The 19,629-nt window shown below is 46.1% G+C and overlaps 1 protein-coding gene across 6 annotated transcripts in view; it reads right to left on the reverse strand.

Annotated features, from left to right (window-relative positions):
• The window catches only part of LOC137377086 (zinc finger and BTB domain-containing protein 7C), a 379,658-nt gene that overhangs the window by 220,271 nt on the left and 139,758 nt on the right, over nt 1-19,629 (reverse strand). For 4 of the 6 annotated variants that reach the window (XM_068046682.1, XM_068046411.1, XM_068046500.1 and 1 more), the window contains one exon: nt 2,148-2,186. The exons of the other annotated variants lie outside the window; for them this stretch is intronic. The gene's annotated coding sequence lies outside the window, so the exon portion shown is untranslated. The remainder of the gene's footprint in view (nt 1-2,147; nt 2,187-19,629) is intronic. 6 annotated transcript variants of the gene reach the window in all.

Below are 19,629 nucleotides of genomic sequence, written 5' to 3' on the forward strand. Positions count from 1 at the left end.
AGAACTCCAGGTGCAGTCTCACCAAAGTCCTGTACAATTAGTAGCAAGACCTCTTTATGCTTGTACTCCAAACCCCTTGCAATGAAGGCCAACATGCCATTTGCCTTCCTAATTGCTTGTTATACCTGCATGCTAACTTTCTGTGTTCCTTGTACAAGTACACCCAAGTCCCTCTGAACGCCGATATTTACAAGTTCCTCACCTTTTAAATATATTCTGCTTTTCTATTCTTGCCACCAAAGTGAATAACCTCGCACTTCCCCACATTATATTCCATCTGCCACCTTGTTGCTCACTCATTTATCTGTCTATATCTCTTTGCAGCCTCTTTGTGCCCTCCTCACAGCTTGCATTCCCACGTAGCTTTAGAGAGGGTGTGAAAAAAATTTACGAGAATGGTTCTGGGGATGAGAGACTTCAGTCCACTTGGATAGATTGGAGAAGTTGGTGTTTCTCTCCTTCGAGAAGAGGAGGTTGAGACGAGATTAGATAGAGATGTTCAAAACCATGAGGGATCTAAACAGAGTAGACAGAAAGAAACAGTTTCCATTGGGGGAAAGGTCAAGAACCGGAGGACACAGATTTAAAGTGATTGGTAAAAAAGGTGAGAAGAAAAATCTTTTTTTACGCAGTGGTTATGATCTGAGAGGGTGACAGCACGTTTCAGAAGGGAATTAGATAAACACCTGAAAGGAAAAGAAATTGTAGGGCTACAGGGAAAGGACAGAGGCAGCACGGGCTTGATGGGCTGAATGGTCTCATTCTATGAACACCACTTTTCAAAACAAACACCCTCAACCCAACTGTCATGGCATGCAAAAACTCCATCTCCAACCACCCTTTTCTCTCCAAAGTCCTTAAACGTTGCCTCCTAAATCTACGGCCAGCAAAAGATAGCATCTTCAAGAGGGAAGCAAGAAAAAATATTTTAAGGTTTTAAGCAAGGTTTGACTCATAACTGAGGTCAAACACAGTCACATTAGCACTCTAAAAGTGAGGACGGAAACATTCTGAAGGCCAAAACACTCCCAGTTTGTATTTCTAGATTTGAAAGTGTTTTTTATTGTAATCTGGATTTTACATATCACATCTCTTCCATTTGCATTTTCAAAGAATCATCATGATTTATTCTCACCAATTAAAGAAAAATGATGACTTCCCTTGCATTAAAATAACCCATAAATATATTTCCATCACAGGTCACAATGAATTTCATCTACCTATCAGACCAACTGTTTAATAGGAACAGTCTGAATAAGATTAACTTTGCAATAAAGCTGGCTTCCCATCTTGCACCCTCTGTAAACTTGAGCTCATCCAAGACTCTGCTGGTGTATCCTTACTCACTCCAAGTCCATTCAATCATCACTCATTCCGAAGAAGGGTCACTGACCCGAAACGTTAACTCTGCTTCTCTTTCCACAGATGCTGCCAGACCTGCTGAGTGATTCCAGCATTTCTTGTTTTTATTTCAGATTTCCAGCATCCGCAGTATTTTGCTTTTATATCACTCATACCTACATTGGCTCCTGGTCCAGCAATGGTTCAATTTTAAAATTTACATTCTGGTTTTCAAATCTTTTCATGGTTTTGCGTCTCCCTATCTCTGTACCTTCCTCCAGTCACACAGCCCTATGAGATCTCTGCACTCCTCCAAGTCTGGCCTCATATATATCCCCAATTTTCTTCACTCCACCATTGTTGGCTCTATCACCAGCTGACTAGGCCCTAAGCTCTAGAATTCCCTCCCTCAATCGCTCTGTTTCTTCACCACTACTCTGTTAAGATGCTCCTTTCAACCCATCGCTTTGACCAAGATTTTGGTGATCTGTCCTAATATTTCCTTATGTGGCTCATTGCCAAATTTTGTTTGACAATTCTCCTTTGAAGCACCTTGGGATATTTTACTACTTCACAGGCACTATATAAGTGCAAATTGTTGTAGTAAATGCTCCAATAACAGTGGTTTTGAAATAAGAGGAAATTGTCTAAGCATGCAATTTAATCAAGCTTGTCAACACATAATGCTGGTGACACTTACTGCCTATAAGAAATTACAGGGGTTGAGAATTCCAAAGATTCACAACTCTCTGAGTGAAGAAATTTCTGATCAAGTGAGCAGAAAATGAAAAGCCAAAACCACTTACCACTGACTTGGAATTCTGAAATCTTGTGGATCTTGTTGCCTTCATGAAAGAAAGAAGAACTTGCATTTATTAAGTACCTTTCACATTTTCAGAATATTCCAAAGTACTTGACACCAAATGAATATTGGCGTATAGTCATTGTTGTTATGCAGGCAAACACAGGAGCCAATGTGAGATCCCACACACAATAAATGAGAAAAATCACCAGTAATCCATTTTGAGGTTGGTTGAAGATGGAATAGTAATAAGGACACTCGAAGAATGTTCTACTTTGAAAAGTTCCATGGGTCTTTTATGTTCACAGGCAAATGGAATCTCATCCAAAAGATGTCACTTCTAAAAATACAGCACTCCTTCAGTATAACGTTGAAGTGTGAGCTTAAATAATACACTCAAATCAAGGAGTCTTTTGGGGTCCAATAATTAGGTCAAATAGCTTCAAAACACAGTGAGAAAGCGAAAGGAATCACTATGGGAGAATATCGCTTATGTAATTCTTTAGCACAGCAGTCGTGAATTGTATTGCTTCCGCAACTCAAAGAGGTTAGTAACTATAGCAAGTGACACACAGAGAGAATGAGAGCAAAAATAAGGGAGCCAGTAAGATTGGAAAACAGGGAGGAGGATAGAATTATTGTGGAATAACAGAAAATCATTTATAGGATGATAGAGTCTTTTTTCATTTTTGTCCTTCAGTACCATCCTGGAAGACCAACTAGTTGTGGAGGTTTTTGTTATGAATTTCTTTTTCCAGATAGCTGGTACTATTTCTTGCTCTGCACTCTGTGCTAAGGCACAGATTTTCCATTCGCCGCTTCTTATCAGATTAAGAATTCTGCCCGTCAGGGATTTGTCATTCTGTATGGACAATATCTGCCATCTGGATAGAAATTGTTTTTTCTCCCAGACTGCTGCACAATGCAGCAACCAATGATTTTAAGCCTCACCCAACTGCAGGTACAATGGGTGTGGTCTTGACTGCATTAGGCATCTGGTTGGAAGGATAAAAATCTAAATTAAATTGAGCAGTCTGTATTAATGTCCACAGGCTAGTTAATAAAGTGGTGAAGTGGTTTTTAATGACCTTCAATATTTTGTGAAAGTACTCGTCTAACATATCAGTTCTGCACGACCGCAGACACACAGGGCAGGACTTCCATTCCGGGAACTGGACCCCAAAGTCACATTCATTTCTGGGGCCCGACCCGACATCTCAGTGGCAAGTGCATGTATTGCAATTCTAATTGGCACAGCAGTTAATTTGCCCAGAGTTGCATTTGCCACCATTAATGCGTGAAGAAGGTGGGACACAGGGAGAAGGTGCCCGATTTAAAGGGCGAGCAGCAGCCATTGCTGTGGCTGCCGTTCAGCACAAGATTGGAGGCTGGAGCTGAGCAGAGGGCATTGGGCAGGGAGGGCCCCCTTGCCAGGGCAGTCCCCTGTTTTTCTGATGCCTCGGATGACTCTCAACAAGGGCACACAAGTCAATAACCATGTTCCTGGAAGGCGCAGCCTTCTACGACATTGACGCCCCAACATGTCCAGGTAGCTTCTCCTTTGGTTTTAGACCCTCTACTGAGTGTATCGCCTTCACTGCATTCCTGCCCCTCGTTTCTGACCCTTGGGCCCCTGTTTCCAAGAGGCCTGCCTCTGCTCCTGAGGATTGTGCTCCTCATCGCTAGTCGATCCTATCTCAGAGCAGCTTAATCCTACTTTCTATATGTCTTTCCTTCCTTTCTATTGGAATGTGCAGTCTTCCTGATCCCTACCCCCCACCAAAAGAAACTGTGAGGCCTATAAGCAGAGTGACCTGTCCGCCCTGCCCCCCAAAGCTTCACCCCACAAAATCCCCTTTTCCATAGTGAGGAAATATGACAGATAATTTTTCTGACTCTGGACAATTGATTTCTTGTCAATCAGGGCCTTTTCTGAGCCTTCCCTCTTTAATCGAGCCTCTTGCTGCTTTCCTGCCATTCTGACTGGTTTCCCACTTTGTTTGTGCCTCCTGCTTCCTGTCGTGGTCCGGACCCTGCGTGTATGCCGTGAAAATTTAAAACTGATCCTAAAAGAACTGACAAGCTCATTCAGTGGCTTAACTGGCCATTTAGCAATCTTGGGCAGGTTGGCTCTGTAATATTCTGCTTACTGTTAAACTAGTACAGAATATCTGAAGAGTCAGATCGGTTAAAAGAAACGGGAGCTTTATTAAATACATCTTACTACTGTGGTTTACATCTTCCAAGCCTGTACACGAGGGCCCCACACACACAGTTTCATACCACTTCCTGTGATGAGGTACACTGTATGATTAGTGTACTTTACCCAGTAACAATCCAATGTCCAGGATACCACTTTATACCACATCTCCCCCTATGTTTCTGACTTCCATTTTTTCAATAGACAATCGCTGTGGTGCTTTCACAAGTTTACCATAACGAGTCCTCATAACATTTTAAGGGGTTTGAGGTTTCAAGTTCTCTGAGTAGTCTCTCTGACTCTGCTGTACAAGTGGAATTGTTAGATAACTCAGGTTCATCATTCGGGTTGTCCTCTGGATTAATGGATGAATGCAGCATCTCTAGTCCATTAGATTTTGGAGATAACTGACTTCCCTGGATAGGAAGCTGCTTCTGTATGGTCACCAATGCATGCCTACTTTGTCTCACCGTACCATACTCTGTCTAGATAATGTATGAGCTGGGATGTGGTGTCTGGTCTTACCACATCTCCATACCAATTTTGGTCTCTGATCCAAACCGCCTCTCCTGGTTGGATGTCTGGTAGGTTTCGTGCTTTGTGGCATCTGTCGTGATTCCACCTCTGATTGGAATGATCTCTATCCTCTCTCTCCCCACTTTTTCCAAGTCATCCTCTCTTACTTGTGACATAAGTGTATGTGTGAAAGTAAGTAGTTGAGTTTCAGTCTTCTTCCCATTAGGAGTTCACATAGCGCTAACCCATTTTATAGTGTGGTTGAACGACAGCTCAAAAATGCAATTTAAACATCGGTGTTCTTTTTCAGCAATTCTTTTACCGTACGCACTTCTGTTTCAGCTTCATCATTGGCTTGAGGGTATCTTGGTGAGCTAGTGGTATGAACAAATCCATATGTTACGGTGAACTCTTTGAATTATTCATTGGCAAACTGCAGTCCAATGTCTGAAATTACAAGGTCTGGATTCCATGTGTTGTGAATATCTCCTTCAACGATGTAGTCACTGCTTCAGAAGTTTGACCCTGCAGTTGCTTGACTTCTATCCATCTTGAGTAATAATCTACAACAATCAAGAACGTTTTATCTCTGTATTCAAAAAGATCCACCCCAAGATGTTCCCATGGCCTTGATGGAAAGGAAGATGACATCAGTGGTTCTCTTGTCTCTTGGCGATGAATAGCATAAGCATCTTGCTATCATCTCTTCCTGGCCACCTTCATCACATGGTCACCAAACAGAATTTCTTGCTTTGGCTTGACATTTTGAGATGCCCAAATATCCTTGGTGCAATCGTTGCAGTATGTCTAGTCTCAGAACTCTCGGAATGACCGATCTCTTGTCATAAAGGAGTAAATCATCAACTACACTGTGTCAGTAGGACTATGAGCCCCATGTTCTAGATTCTCCAGCCAGGGGAAACATTTTCTCAGCACCTATCCTGTCAAGCCCCTTAAGAATTTTACATGTTTCAATTAGATCACCCGTCATTCTTCTGGATAGGGGATATAGGCCTACTCTACTCAATCTCTCCTCATAGACAATCACCTCAGCCCAGGAACCAATCTAGTAAACCTTTGTTGCACCCCATCGAGTGCAAGTATGTCTTTCCTTAGGTAAGGAGACCAAAACTGCTCCTCAGCCACTGCACAGCCAGCTTTGGTTCTGTGGGTGGGATTTTTACTTAAATGAGAGGGTGGGAATTGGGGCAGGCAGTTGCTTAAACCCGCCCCTCAGGTTGGCGTGCTGGTTTCCCGACACAAAACGAGCACACTCAAAGTTTAAAAGGCTGCGCAGAGAGCTGGAGAAGCCTATAGTATAATGTGGTATACTGGACATTGGATTGTTACTGGGTTAAATATGCTAATCATGCTGTATACCTCATCACAGGAAGTGATGTAACACCATGTGCGTGGAACCCTCGTGCACAGGCTTGGAAGATGTAAACCAAAGTAGTAAGACGTGTTTAATAAAGCTCCGTTCCTTTTAAACCATCTGACCCTTAGGATATTCTGGGCTAGTTTAACAGTAGGCAGAATATTATATGATGGCAGCAGTGGTGGCAACGGTAAACAAGAATGATGGAAATTTCCCTACCTTTACCAGAAAGATTTTAGAAAGTTGTGGGCCTGAATCAAGCCGAGGCATGGCTGAAGAGGTATCGAAGATTTGCCAGGTGTCGCACTGCGTCAGGTCTAGCTACAAAACCGAGCAGTGAGCAGGTCAGTACGCTATTCTATGTGATGGGTGACTGTGCGGATGATATTCTCGTAACGCAAAGTTGGCAGCTGTGGTCTCTTTCTATTTCTATATATTTAAAAAGTGTTGAGAGGAACATAGGGAGCTCCCACCTTGGATGTTGGGGCTGCTGATGTTTTATTGCTGGAGGGCCTCCTATTGGCCCTCCAGCCTCAGGAGCCCACCTGTCATCCTTAATTGGACAGCAAACCTGCCCACTAGCCATCAATTGGCCTGGCACTGAAAAATCGGGTCTTTTAGTTTAGTTTAGAGATACAGCACTGAAACAGGTCCTTCAGCCCACCGAGTCTGTGCCGACCATCAACCACCCATTTATACTAATCCTACACTAATTCCATATTCCTACCACATCCCCACCTGTCCCTTTATTTCCCTACCACCTACCTATACTAGGGGCAATTTATAATGGCCAATTAACCTATCAACCTGCAAGTCTTTGGCATGTGGGAGGAAACCGGAGCACCCGGAGGAAACCCACGCAGACACAGGGAGAACTTGCAAACTCCACACAGGCAGTACCCAGAATTGAACCCGGGTCGCTGGAGCTGTGAGGCTGCGGTGCTAACCACTGTGCCGCCCCTGTCAGGGGTCTATTTCTGACAAGGGATGGAGTCAGGACCTAGAAGTTCTCCTGCCATCGGGTTCCCAGCTCCCAGAGGAAAATCCAGCCCACTGTTCCTTGCTGAGCTTCAGGTAGGAGAATTGCTCCCTGAAAATGAAGGATGATATGAACTATCAGGGTGGTATGTTGCCCCGCTAGTGCCAGGGTCCAGGATGTCACTGAGCAGCTGTAGAACACTCTGAGGAGGAGTAGAGGTCATGGTTCATATTGATACCAACGACATAGGAGGAAAGAATCCTGCAAGCAGATTTTAGGGACCCTGAAAGCAGGACCTGTAAGGTAGTAATTTCCAAATTGCTCCCAGTGACACTCACTAATATAGAGATAGGTGGGTTGAGCAGATAAATGGGTGGCTGGAAAGATAGTACCACAGGGAGGGCTTTAGATTTCTGGGACATTGGGACTCTTTCTGGGGGAGGTGGGACCTAAACAGAGCTGGGGCAGTTTGCTGGTGCTGTGGGAAAGGCTTCAACATAATTTGGCATGGGGCTGGGCACCAGGATGCAGCATTAGAAAGAGGAAACAAGAGGCATAAAGTATTGGGAGACAAATATCAACAGAGTTAAGAAATAGTAAGGTATTAGGCAGCATCAGACTAACACAGAATCCAAAAAGGTCTGAATTAGGTTTACAGTGCATATGTGTAAATGCATGAAGCAGTGGTAAATAAGGTTGGTGAGTTGCAGGTGCAAATAGCCACATGGGAATATGATGTTATGCAGATAACAGAGAACGGGCTCAAAAGACGGCAGGGCTGGGTACTAAATATTCCTGGATACAAGGCATTCAGGAAAGATAGGGAAGGAAAGAAAGGAGGAAGGGTGGCAGTACTAATTAAGGAGAATATTATAGTGCTGGAGAGAGAGGATGTCCTGGAGGTGTCAACAGTAGAATCAATTTGGTTAGAGTTAAGAAATAATAGGAGGTGTCATTACACTACAGGGTATGTTCTTTAAGCCATTATCCAGTGGGAAAGATATAGAGGAGAAAAGTTTCAGGGAAATTACAGAGAGATGCAAGAACTATGGAGTAACGATAATGGGGGACTTTATTCTAATATAGACTGGGATAGTAATTGTGCAAAGGGCAGAGAGGGGGAAGAGTTTCCGAAGTGTGTTCAGACAAATTTTCTTGATCAGTACATGTCCGGCCCAAAGAGGAAATGCTGGATCTGGCTCCTGGCAAAATTGCTTGGCGATGGGCTCTCCATCCCCCGACGTGATTCTATGGGCCCCCCAGCCTCTCACCCCACCCCATAAAATTCAGCCCAGTGAACACAAACACACAAATGAAGGCAACATTCTATCATTGCTAACAGTGATTATTAAATAAAATTTGTTCCATAAATGTCCTTGTATCTTTGTCTGAATGAAGTCTAAGGTCCTATTATCTGGTGCTTATGTAGGTTTTCACAGGAGTCCATTCTTCCTGAACAACCTATTCTATCATGAACTTACTCTAAGCAATGTCATCTCTGGGGGAAGATAATCATGCAAAAATATATAATATCATGTCTCCACCATTAGGGTAAATTACTATTTTTAATACAATATGATAATGTTATCTTTATGAAGGTGGATGCTGGAAATCTGAAATAAAAACAGAAAATGCTGGAAATACTCAGCATGAAACATTGAGCTGACTGGTGGCACGCTTTAAAGATGCTGGTTCGCCTCTGCAGACTGCCCGTCGCGGAGCCGCCGCGATATTTAGCACAGTGGCTCATTATAATACACGCGACACACTGCCACCCCCACCCCCACAAATGACGTGCAGTTGTGGTATGCACCGGGTCAGGTGCTCATCAGGTGCTAGGGCCCTATCTAAAGGGCAGCCAGCGCATCATTAATGTCTCCACTCCAATACAATTGCTGCACAGAGAAGCTACAGAACTCTTGAGCTGCAGAAGATTCATCTAATTTTTTGGACAAGCCCAAATTCAGAAGATATCATCAGAGAGGCGTTCCAGGGTGGCCACATGGTTAAGTGATGGCCCCTGCTCGCTCTTCTCCAGGCTGTGCGGGCAAGGTGGGAGGTCCTCTTCCCCAGCAATGGCAAGAAGAGGCCCTTCCACCTGACCAAGGCAGCCTGGCTGGAGGTGGCAGAGGAGGTCAGTAGCCATGGGGCCATCTGGCGTGACTGGGTCCAGTGCCGCAAGAGGATGAACGATCTTCTGCACTCCGCAAAAGTAAATGGCACTTACTTTATCAAGGCTCCATTGAACCTAGGTATGCCCACACAGAGCAGCACATGTGTGCCACTGCCATGCCACAGACATGGAGGTTGGGCAAGGAGGAAAGACGTGACATAAATGTAAGAATGTATGATAGAACTTACCCTTGTCTGCTGCTCAGAGCATGGCACCTACGTGAGTGCCTCACTCAGTAGTGCACACCGAGCATCCCTCTTGGGACATGTGTCGTGTTGTTGATCTGCCATGCTTAATGTCTGCCTGCTGGCTCCTCCAGGCAAAGAGGGCCCACAATGCAAGTGAGGCGAGCCGCACAGGTAGAGGCGTACCAGACATCAAGAGGGTCACCTACGCTGAGGAGGAGGCCCTAGAGATCTCTGCGATCCATGTGGAATGCTCATTTGGTGATGTAGAGCTCGGGGTCCTGGGTGAATATACATCCAATTGATATAAACAATGATCAATGTGAAATTGTTGCTGTTTGAGACAATGCTGTCATAATCGTGACATAGAATCACAGAATCACAGAATAATACAGTGCAGAAGAGGCCCTTCAGCCCATCGAGTCTGCACCGATGCATTAAAACACCTGACCTGTCTACCTAATCCCATTTGCCAGCACTTGGCCCATAGCCTTGAATGTTATGACGTGCCAAGTGCTCATCCAGGTACTTTCTAAAGGATGTGAGGCAACCCGCCTCTACCACCCTCCCAGGCAGTGCCATTCCAGACTGTCACCACCCTCTGGGTAAAAATGTTCTTCCTCAAACCCCCCTTAAACCTCCTGCCCCTCACCTTAAACCTGTGTCCCCTAGTAACTGACCCTTCAACTAAGGGGAACAGCTGCTCCCTATCCACCCTGTCCATGCCCCTCATAATCTTGTACACCTCGATCAGGTCACCCCTCAGTCTTCTCTGCTCCAGCGAAAACAACCCAAGCCTATCCAACCTCTCTTCATAGCTTAAATGTTCCATCCCAGGCAACATCCTGGTTAATCGCCTCTGCACCCCCTCCAATGCAATCACATCCTTCCTATAATGTGGCGACCAGAATTGCACACAGTACTCCAGCTGTGGTCTTACCAAAGTTCTGTACAACTCCAAAATGACCTCCCTGCTTTTGTAATCTATGCGTTGATTGATAAAGGCAAGTGTCCCATATGCCTTTTACACCCTATTAACCTGCCCTTCTGCCTTCAGAGATCTATGGACAAACACGCCAAGGTCCCTTTGTTCCTCGGAACTTCCCAGTGTCAGGCCATTCATTGAATACTTCCGTGTCACATTACTCCTTCCAAAGTGTATCACCTCACACTTTTCAGCGTTAAAGTCCATCTGCCACTTTTCTGCCCATTTGACCATCCCATCTATATCTTCCCGTAAACTAAGACACTCCACCTCACTGTTAACCACGCGGCCAATCTTTATGTCATCCGCGAACTTACTGATCCTACCCCCCAGATAGTCATCTATGTCGTTTATATAAATGACAAACAATAGGGGACCCAGCACAGGTCCCTGTGGTACGCCACTGGACACTGGCTTCCAGTCACTAAAACAGCTGTCTGACATCACTCTCTGTCTCCTACAGCTAAGCCAATTTTGGATCCACCTTATCAAGTTACCTTGTATCCCATGTGCATTTGCTTTCTTGATAAATCTCCCATGTGGGACCTTGTCAAAGGCTTTGCTGAAATCCATGTAAACTACATCAACTGCACTACCCTCATCTACACACCTGGTCACATGCTCAAAAAATTCAATCAAATTTGTTAGGCATGACCTCCCTCTGACAAAGCCATGCTGACTATTCCTAATCAAATTTTGCCTCTCCAAGTTGGAGATAGATACTCTCCTTCAGAATTTTCTCCAATAGTTTCCCTACCACTGACGTGAGACTCACTGGTCTGTAGTTCCCTGGCTTATCTCTACAACCTTTCTTAAATAGTGGGACCACATTAGCTGTTCTCCAGTCCTCTGGCACCTCCCCTGTGGCCAGAGAGGAATTAAAAATTAGGGTCAGAGCCCCTGCAATCTCCACCCTCGCCTCCCACAGCATCCTGGGACACAAATCGTCCGGACCTGGAGATTTGTCCACTTTGAAGCCTGCCAAAACCTCCAATACCTTGTCACTCCCTATGACAATTTGCTCAAGAACCTCACAGTCTCTCTCTCTAAGTTCCATATCTACATCCTCATTTTCTTGGGTGAGGACAGATGTGAAGTATTCATTCAACACCCTACCAATGTCCTCTGGCTCCACCCACAAATTTCCCCCTTGGTCCCTAATGGGTCCTACTCTTTCCCTGGTTATCCTCTTCCCTTTGATATACTTATAGAATATCTTGGGATTTTCCCTATTTCTTACAGCCAGAGCTTTCTCATATCCCCTCTTTGCTCTCCTAATTGCTTTCTTAAGCTCCATCCTACACTTACTTTATTCCACGAATGCTTCCATTGATTTGCTCTCCCTGTATTTGCTAAAAGCCTCTCTTTTCCTTCTCATCATACCCTGAATGTTTCTGGTCATCCTTGGTTCTCTGGGCTTGTTGCTCCTACCTATTACCCTGGAGGGAACATGTTGGGCCTGTACCCTCCCCATTTCCTTTTTGAATGCCCCCCACTGCTCTTCTGTAGATTTCCCAACAAGTAACTCTTTCCAGTCTACCTTGGCCAGATCCTGCCTTATTTTACTAAAATTCGCTCTCCCCCAATACAAACCTTTTTTCGCAACTTGTCTATTTCTTTCTCCATAACAAGCTTAAATTGTACCATCTTATGGTCACTATCACCAAAATGCTCCCCCACCAACACATCAACCACCTGTCCGGCTTCATTCCCCAGAATTAGGTCCAGCACTGCACCCTCCCTTGTTGGATCCTCTACATATTGGGCTAAAAAATTCTCCTGTATACATTTTAAGAACTTCACTCCATCTAAGCCCTTAACACGATGACTATCCCAATTAATGTTGGGAAAGTTGAAATCACCTAATACTTTTACACACCTCTGCAAATTGCGCACATATTTGCTCCTCAATTTCCCGCTGACTATCGGGGCGTCTATAATAAACACCTAGCAATGTGGCTGTCCCTTTTTTATTCCTAAACTCTCCCCATAAAGCTTCATTTGATGCCCCCTCCAAGATATCATCTCTCCTTACTGCAGTAACTGACTCCTTAACTAATATTGCAATGCCCCCTTCTCTCTTACCCCCTCCTCTGTCTCGCCTGAAGATTCTATATCCCAGGATATTGAGCTGCCAATCCTGCCCCTCCCTCAACCATGTCTCCGTGATGGCTACTATATCATAATTCCGCAACAACCTGCGCAACCTCAAGACTGACAGTGTGCTCTTCCTATTGTATCTTCCAGGTCAATGCTCTGAATTGACCCCGGCAGCCCACGACACCTCCCACACTTCAGAGGAAGAGACATCCTGCGAGGAAGCAGCGTCCCATGACACTAATGCACCTTTCACCAGCGCAGATAAAGTCACCTCGGTATCCATTCGGCCTTAGAGTCTGGGTCACAAGCTGGTGAGGCACTGCACATGCGCCCGAGCAGATGACTGAGGCTGAGAAAGCCCCTGACAGTCGGAGGGCTGTGGGTGGCCTGGCCCATACGGAGTCCCAGGCTGATGATGACCCTCTGTTGTCGACAGTACAGGGCATGCTGCAGGAGATTCCACAGGTCGTGTGTAGCCTCGAGCAGACGATGAGGGAGTCTATCCAGGCTATGACAGCTGCGATGTCCCAGGCATATGAGCACATGGCTTCAGCCAAGGGGACGATGCAACCCTCCTGGTGAGCCAGATTCCATTGATTTGCGCTGACCTGTAATCCCTCGCCGCGGCCATGACATCCACTCAGCAGTGGCAAGGCAAAAGAGGGACCAGTGGCATGGAGACTGTCCCTGCCCCTGGTCCTTCCCAGAAGAGCAGAGGGATTCAAATGAGCCTGAGATGGAGGAAACGAGCCTGCATGCCATACCTGGGGTCCCCCCTCAAGATGATTCCAATGAGAACGCCAGCCCCTCTGCCGGTAAGTCAAGCTCCAGCAGCCGCGATGTCTGAGGAGAGTTCTGCACAGACGCAGGATTCCTCCAGCCAGCCGGGGCCCTCCAGGTCTCATGCGCACAGAAGACAAATGCCAAAGTCATCCACAGCCAAAGGGCAATCATATCAGCAGCCTTCCTCCAGTCAGGCTGCTAGCGAAGAGGTTGCACCGCAAAGGAGCGCCCACAAGCATTTAATGAGAACACCATGACACAAATGGGAATGCACAGATGCCACAGCACTGTAAAAAATTATCTCACTAAATGTTATGCACTAACATGCGTGTTGTTTTTACTGTGTGAATGACGTGTGGTAGCATGCACCGCTCATGTCGCCTCGCTTTACATCATTGGCCTTTCAGAACTGCCAATATATGGAATAACATCATTGCCACGTCAGCATTACTCATGTGCGTCTCCACAGATGCAGTAACATGGACAATGATTCAGTCTGCTGCAGCCTGTAATGGTGCAGACAAAGATGTTGCAGGTGCAGACTGCTACACAACAGGTGAACAAGGGTGCTTCCAAAGCCCATGGTGGTTCCTATAGCGTGGAGAATCTTTGATCAATAAGGCGTTTCCGTGCATCTCTTGCTCAATGCTTGCCCTGCATGCAGTGCCTGGATGCCCTCTGTCCTCCCATGCGGCTTTTCCGCTGTAAGTCCTCTGTGTCCTCATCGTCTGAGGTGGAGTCCTGCTGACGTCTCTCCTCATCCTGCAAGACCTCCCCGCTATTGAGTGCATAGTTGTACACAGCACAGCAAACAGCAATGATACGAGCTACCCTTTCCAGTTCGTACTGCAGGGCATCACCCAAACTATCCAGGCAGCAGAAGCGCATTTTCAGCATGTCGATCACCTGCTCTTGTAGCTCCATGGCTGCCATTGCATCTCTCCTGTGCAGCAGTGGTGGGTGTTTCACTGGTGTCAGGAGCCATATCTGCAAGGGTCGCCCTTGTCTCCAAGAAGCTAGTTCAGTGAACAGCAGTGGCAGCTGGGACTGGCGCAGGATGAAGGTGTCATGGCAGCTGCCTGGAAAGCAGGCACAGATTTGCATGAAACGTTTCCGGTGATCACAGACTAGCTGTATGTTGAGTGAGTGAAAGCCCTTACGGTTTACGTACGTAGCTGGTCACCCGGCGGGAGCCCTTGCACCTGTGGGAATCCCTCGATGGAGCCGCAACCAATGGCCCTCTCGGCCTGGCTCCCAGAGTCCATCGTGAAGCGGACATAGTCACCGGCCCACCAGTACAGGGCATCAGTGACCTCCCTGATGCAGTGGTGCACTGCTGACTGTGTGACCCCACAAAGGTCTCCGGTGAGCCCCTGAAATGATTCAGAGGTGTATAAGTTAAGAACCGCTGTCACTTTGAGGGCCACAGAAATAGGATGTCCACTGAAGCCCATGGGTTTCAGGTCATCGTTGAGCAGGGCACAGAAATGTGTCACCACCTCTCTCGACATCTGGCGCTCAGACATCTGCAGGTATGTCATGCGGGACCTGTAGATGTGTGGCGATCTGTAGTGGCGAGTTCTCCTTGGGGGTTGCTGCTGCTCACAACCGGGGGCCTCTACGTGGTCTCTACCTGCCTGCTGGTTTTGCCTGTGGCGCATATGGATCCTCACGACAAGTGGATCAATGAATATAGGGTGAACCATCCCTATGTCCAACTTGCAATCCAACTTGGTTCCTTCACTTCTTCAAAGGTACCTAACAGAACAGAGATTAATGTTGACTGGTACATCAGATGCTTTCATGCATCAACTATGTGGCGTAGCATGGCATTGCCCATCTTAGCTCCCACTAATAATGGCACTACATGACCACATTCAGATTGTAACAGCTGCCTTGATTGGCCCAACAGCCAGATAACCTTTACATGCCTACTGTTCTGGCGCCCTCCCCACACACAGGGTGACTGAAGTGCCATTGCTCCTTCACTCACACAAACAAACAATCGCGTAGAGTGACCACCCTTTACGGAGGGAGGGTACGCAGTACCTCCCTACACGTCTACAGAGTTGCGCCCGCTGGGTCAAAATCCTGGAACTCCCTTCCTAACAGCACTGTAGGTATACGTACCCCACATGGACTGCAGCGGTTCAAGAAGGCAGCTCACCACCACCTTCTCAAGGGCATTTAGCGACAGGCAACAAAGGCTGGCCTAGCCAGCGACGCCCACATCCCAGGAACAAATAAAAAAAAAACACATCCCCCCCCACCGCCCTTCATGCCTGCATAGTTGCACCCTCAGTAATACCATCCCCCCTCCTACCTCCCTTTTTGCCTGCCGAGTTGTGCCCTCGGTAATGCCATCCCACCTCCATACACACGCATGCAGAGTTGAGACCCGTCACGCAAGACTTACCTGCACAGGCTCCGATGACTGCTACTTCTGATGTCCCGCCAGCTTCTCTTAGTTGTGAACAGGACAGCACAGGAAAATGCAGAACTGTGGACTGAGAGGCAGTGGAATGCATAATGAGGCAAGATAAGTAGCGCTTTGAATATTTAAATTGGGGTGCCACCGCCAAGCAGTGGGGGCCGCTCTGAGGCTCCACCGCTACTGGTAAAATGGGGCAGGGCCTTCCCAGTGTCGGGGAACGTGGAGTGTGTCTCCCGGAAGTATTTTCCAGGCCCCCCCACCATGACCTCTGACGTCGGTGGGCTGGTAAAATCAAGCCCATTAATTCTCTCTCCACAGATGCTGCCTGACCTGCTGAATATTTCCAGCACTTTCAGTTTTTATGTCTAAATGGTATTTGGTTTCGGCATTTTGTGTATATCTGAAAAGACTGAAAAGAGGATAAAGCTCAACATTTCTGTGGCTGGAATCTTAAATAAGGTTCACAACTGGGGATGCAAAAAAAACCTTTCCTAGTAAAGGGTGGAGCAATTCTGGATAAATTTAGTACTACAGTAGGCCTTAGAATGCAAGACTAAAAGCCAAGATATCTTTGGAAAGGGATGGCAATTGCATTTAAACATCCGCATCTTGGATGCATTTAATCCTGGATACCCAAAATATAACACAAGCATCTCCAGATACCAAATTTATCTCAGAAGCTGTCCAAGGCAACTCTCTGAGGTCAAGTTCTTACTATGGAGATCTGCCCTTTAACCAACAACCACCACCCCGCAATGCCAGGTTACCTTCACCCAACACTACTCAGAAATATGAAGAGTAGTAGGTGGAAAGATCATAGCAAATCTTAGCTGATGCAGCTTGTTAAACTCCATAAAGCTTGTTATGGAAGGATAATGCTGGAGCCTATCTTTACTCAGTTTCACGTTTATTGTACAGAATAAAAGGGTTACAAACATGTAGCTCCTCACTCAAACACTCCACCAGTCTCAGTAAGTGTCTGTTTATAAGTGCTCAGGTAAGACCCCCAATTAACACCCTCCACCTGCATATAATCAAACAATTGATACACAATTAACAGATAACAAAGCTTATTTTCCAGTTTATTTTCTTTCTTAAAACTTGCAGTTTCAAAGAAATATCACAACATTCTGGGTTTAAGGCAGGACATCCTTAAAATAAAGATTCTGCCCTACAAGACGGGAAAGTTTATTTATTTTGTTGACTAATTGTGATTTCAGCAGCTTTGCCAATGATTTAGATTCACTCACAAGTTACACAATTTTCTATTTTGTAATGCTTTCAATTCATGCAAGAAGTTTAAAAACCTTCTTGACTACCCTTCAACACTGAGACTCGTGTATCTCATTGTTGTTCACGAGGACTCCATAAATTATTTATCTAAACTATCTCAACTCAGGGTTACAATTATCGCTCCTTGAAACAAATTGGAGCTTATAAAACAGAAGTCACCAATATTCTCCACAAGTATGGCACACAGTTTGCTACAATTTATTTAATATGCTATGTCTGTGCTGGGACGAGGGAGCAGTACCCCAGGACATGCGCGATGCCAACATCATCACCCTCTATAAAAACAAAGGTGACCGCGGTGACTGCAACAACTACCGTGGAATCTCCCTGCTCAGCATAGTGGGGAAAGTCTTTGCTCGAGTCGCTCTGAACAGGCTCCAGAAGCTGGCCGAGCGCGTCTACCCTGAGGCACAGTGTGGCTTTCGTGCAGAGAGATCGACTATTGACATGCTGTTCTCCCTTCGTCAGATACAGGAGAAATGCCGTGAACAACAGATGCCCCTCTACATTGCTTTCATTGATCTCACCAAAGCCTTTGACCTCGTCAGCAGACGTGGTCTCTTCAGACTACTAGAAAAGATCGGATGTCCACCAAAGCTACTAAGTATCATCACCTCATTCCATGACAATATGAAAGGCACAATTCAACATGGTGGCTCCTCATCAGAGCCCTTTCCTATCCTGAGTGGTGTGAAACAGGGCTGTGTTCTCGCACCCACACTTTTTGGGATTTTCTTCTCCCTGCTGCTTTCACATGCGTTCAAATCCTCTGAAGAAGGAATTTTCCTCCACACAAGATCAGGGGGCAGGTTGTTCAACCTTGCCCGTCTAAGAGCGAAGTCCAAAGTACGGAAAGTCCTCATCAGAGAACTCCTCTTTGCTGACGATGCTGCTTTAACATCTCACACTGAAGAATGCCTGCAGAGTCTCATCGACAGGTTTGCGTCTGCCTGCAATGAATTTGGCCTAACCATCAGCCTCAAGAAAACGAACATCATGGGGCAGGATGTCAGAAATGCTCCATCCATCAATATTGGCGACCGCGCTCTGGAAGTGGTTCAAGAGTTCACCTACCTAGGCTCAACTATCACCAGTAACCTGTCTCTAGATGCAGAAATCAACAAGCGCATGGGTAAGGCTTCCACTGCTATGTTCAGACTGGCCAAGAGAGTGTGGGAAAATGGCGCACTGACACGGAACACAAAAGTCCGAGTGTATCAGGCCTGTGTCCTCAGTACCTTGCTCTACGGCAGCGAGGCCTGGACAACGTATGCCAGCCCAAGAGCGACGTCTCAATTCATTCCATCTTCGCTGCCTTCGGAGAATACTTGGCATCAGGTGGCAGGACTATATCTCCAACACAGAAGTCCTTGAAGCGGCCAACATCCCCAGCTTATACACACTACTGAGTCAGCGGCGCTTGAGATGGCTTGGCCATGTGAGCCGCATGGAAGATGGCAGGATCCCCAAAGACACATTGTACAGCGAGCTCGCCACTGGTATCAGACCCACCGGCCGTCCATGTCTCCGTTATAAAGACGTCTGCAAACGTGACATGAAATCGTGTGACATTGATCACAAGTCGTGGGAGTCAGTTGCCAGCATTCGCCAGAGCTGGCGGGCAGCCATAAAGACAGGGCTAAATTGTGGCGAGTCGAAGAGACTTAGTAGTTGGCAGGAAAAAAGACAGAGGCGCAAGGGGAGAGCCAACTGTGCAACAGCCCCAACAAACAAATTTCTCTGCAGCACCTGTGGAAGAGCCTGTCACTCCAGAATTGGCCTTTATAGCCACTCCAGGCGCTGCTTCACAAACCACTGACCACCTCCAGGCGCGTATCCATTGTCTCTCGAGATAAGGAGGCCCAAAAGAATTTAATAAACATCTCTTAATACTCTTTTCATGTAAACTATATTAGGACTGCATCAACGTCTGATTGTATAGGTCAAAGAAAAAGAAAGACAATTTATACATTACCTTTTAGGGCCATTGGACACCTCAAAGTGCTTTACAGCCAATGAAATATGACTGTATAATTTGTTTTGGTGATGCTGATTCAGAAATAAACATTGGCCAGGACACTGGGGATAACTCCCCTACCCTTCTTTCAAATACTGCCATCAGACATTTTAGATCCAGCTGAGAGAGCAGACAGGACCTCCATTTAACATTGCATCTCAAAAGACAGCACCTCCAACAGTGGAACACTCCCTCAATACTAGAAATGTCAGTGTTGCTTTTTGTGCTCAACTCCTGGAACAAGACTTGAACCCAGAACCTTTGGACTCAGAGGCAAGAAGGCTACCAACTGAGCCATGGCTGACACACAATAACACAGCTATTGTATGGGTCAGATCTGACAGGATACAAAAAGAAATGAACTCCAGAGAAGTGATATGTTGTTAAATATAAGATTTCATGATGTTAGGAAGAAGCTAAGAAAACAGTCCTGGATTTATGTG

Source organism: Heterodontus francisci, chromosome 1, assembly GCF_036365525.1.
Source record: "Heterodontus francisci isolate sHetFra1 chromosome 1, sHetFra1.hap1, whole genome shotgun sequence".
Lineage (NCBI taxonomy): Eukaryota > Metazoa > Chordata > Chondrichthyes > Heterodontiformes > Heterodontidae > Heterodontus > Heterodontus francisci.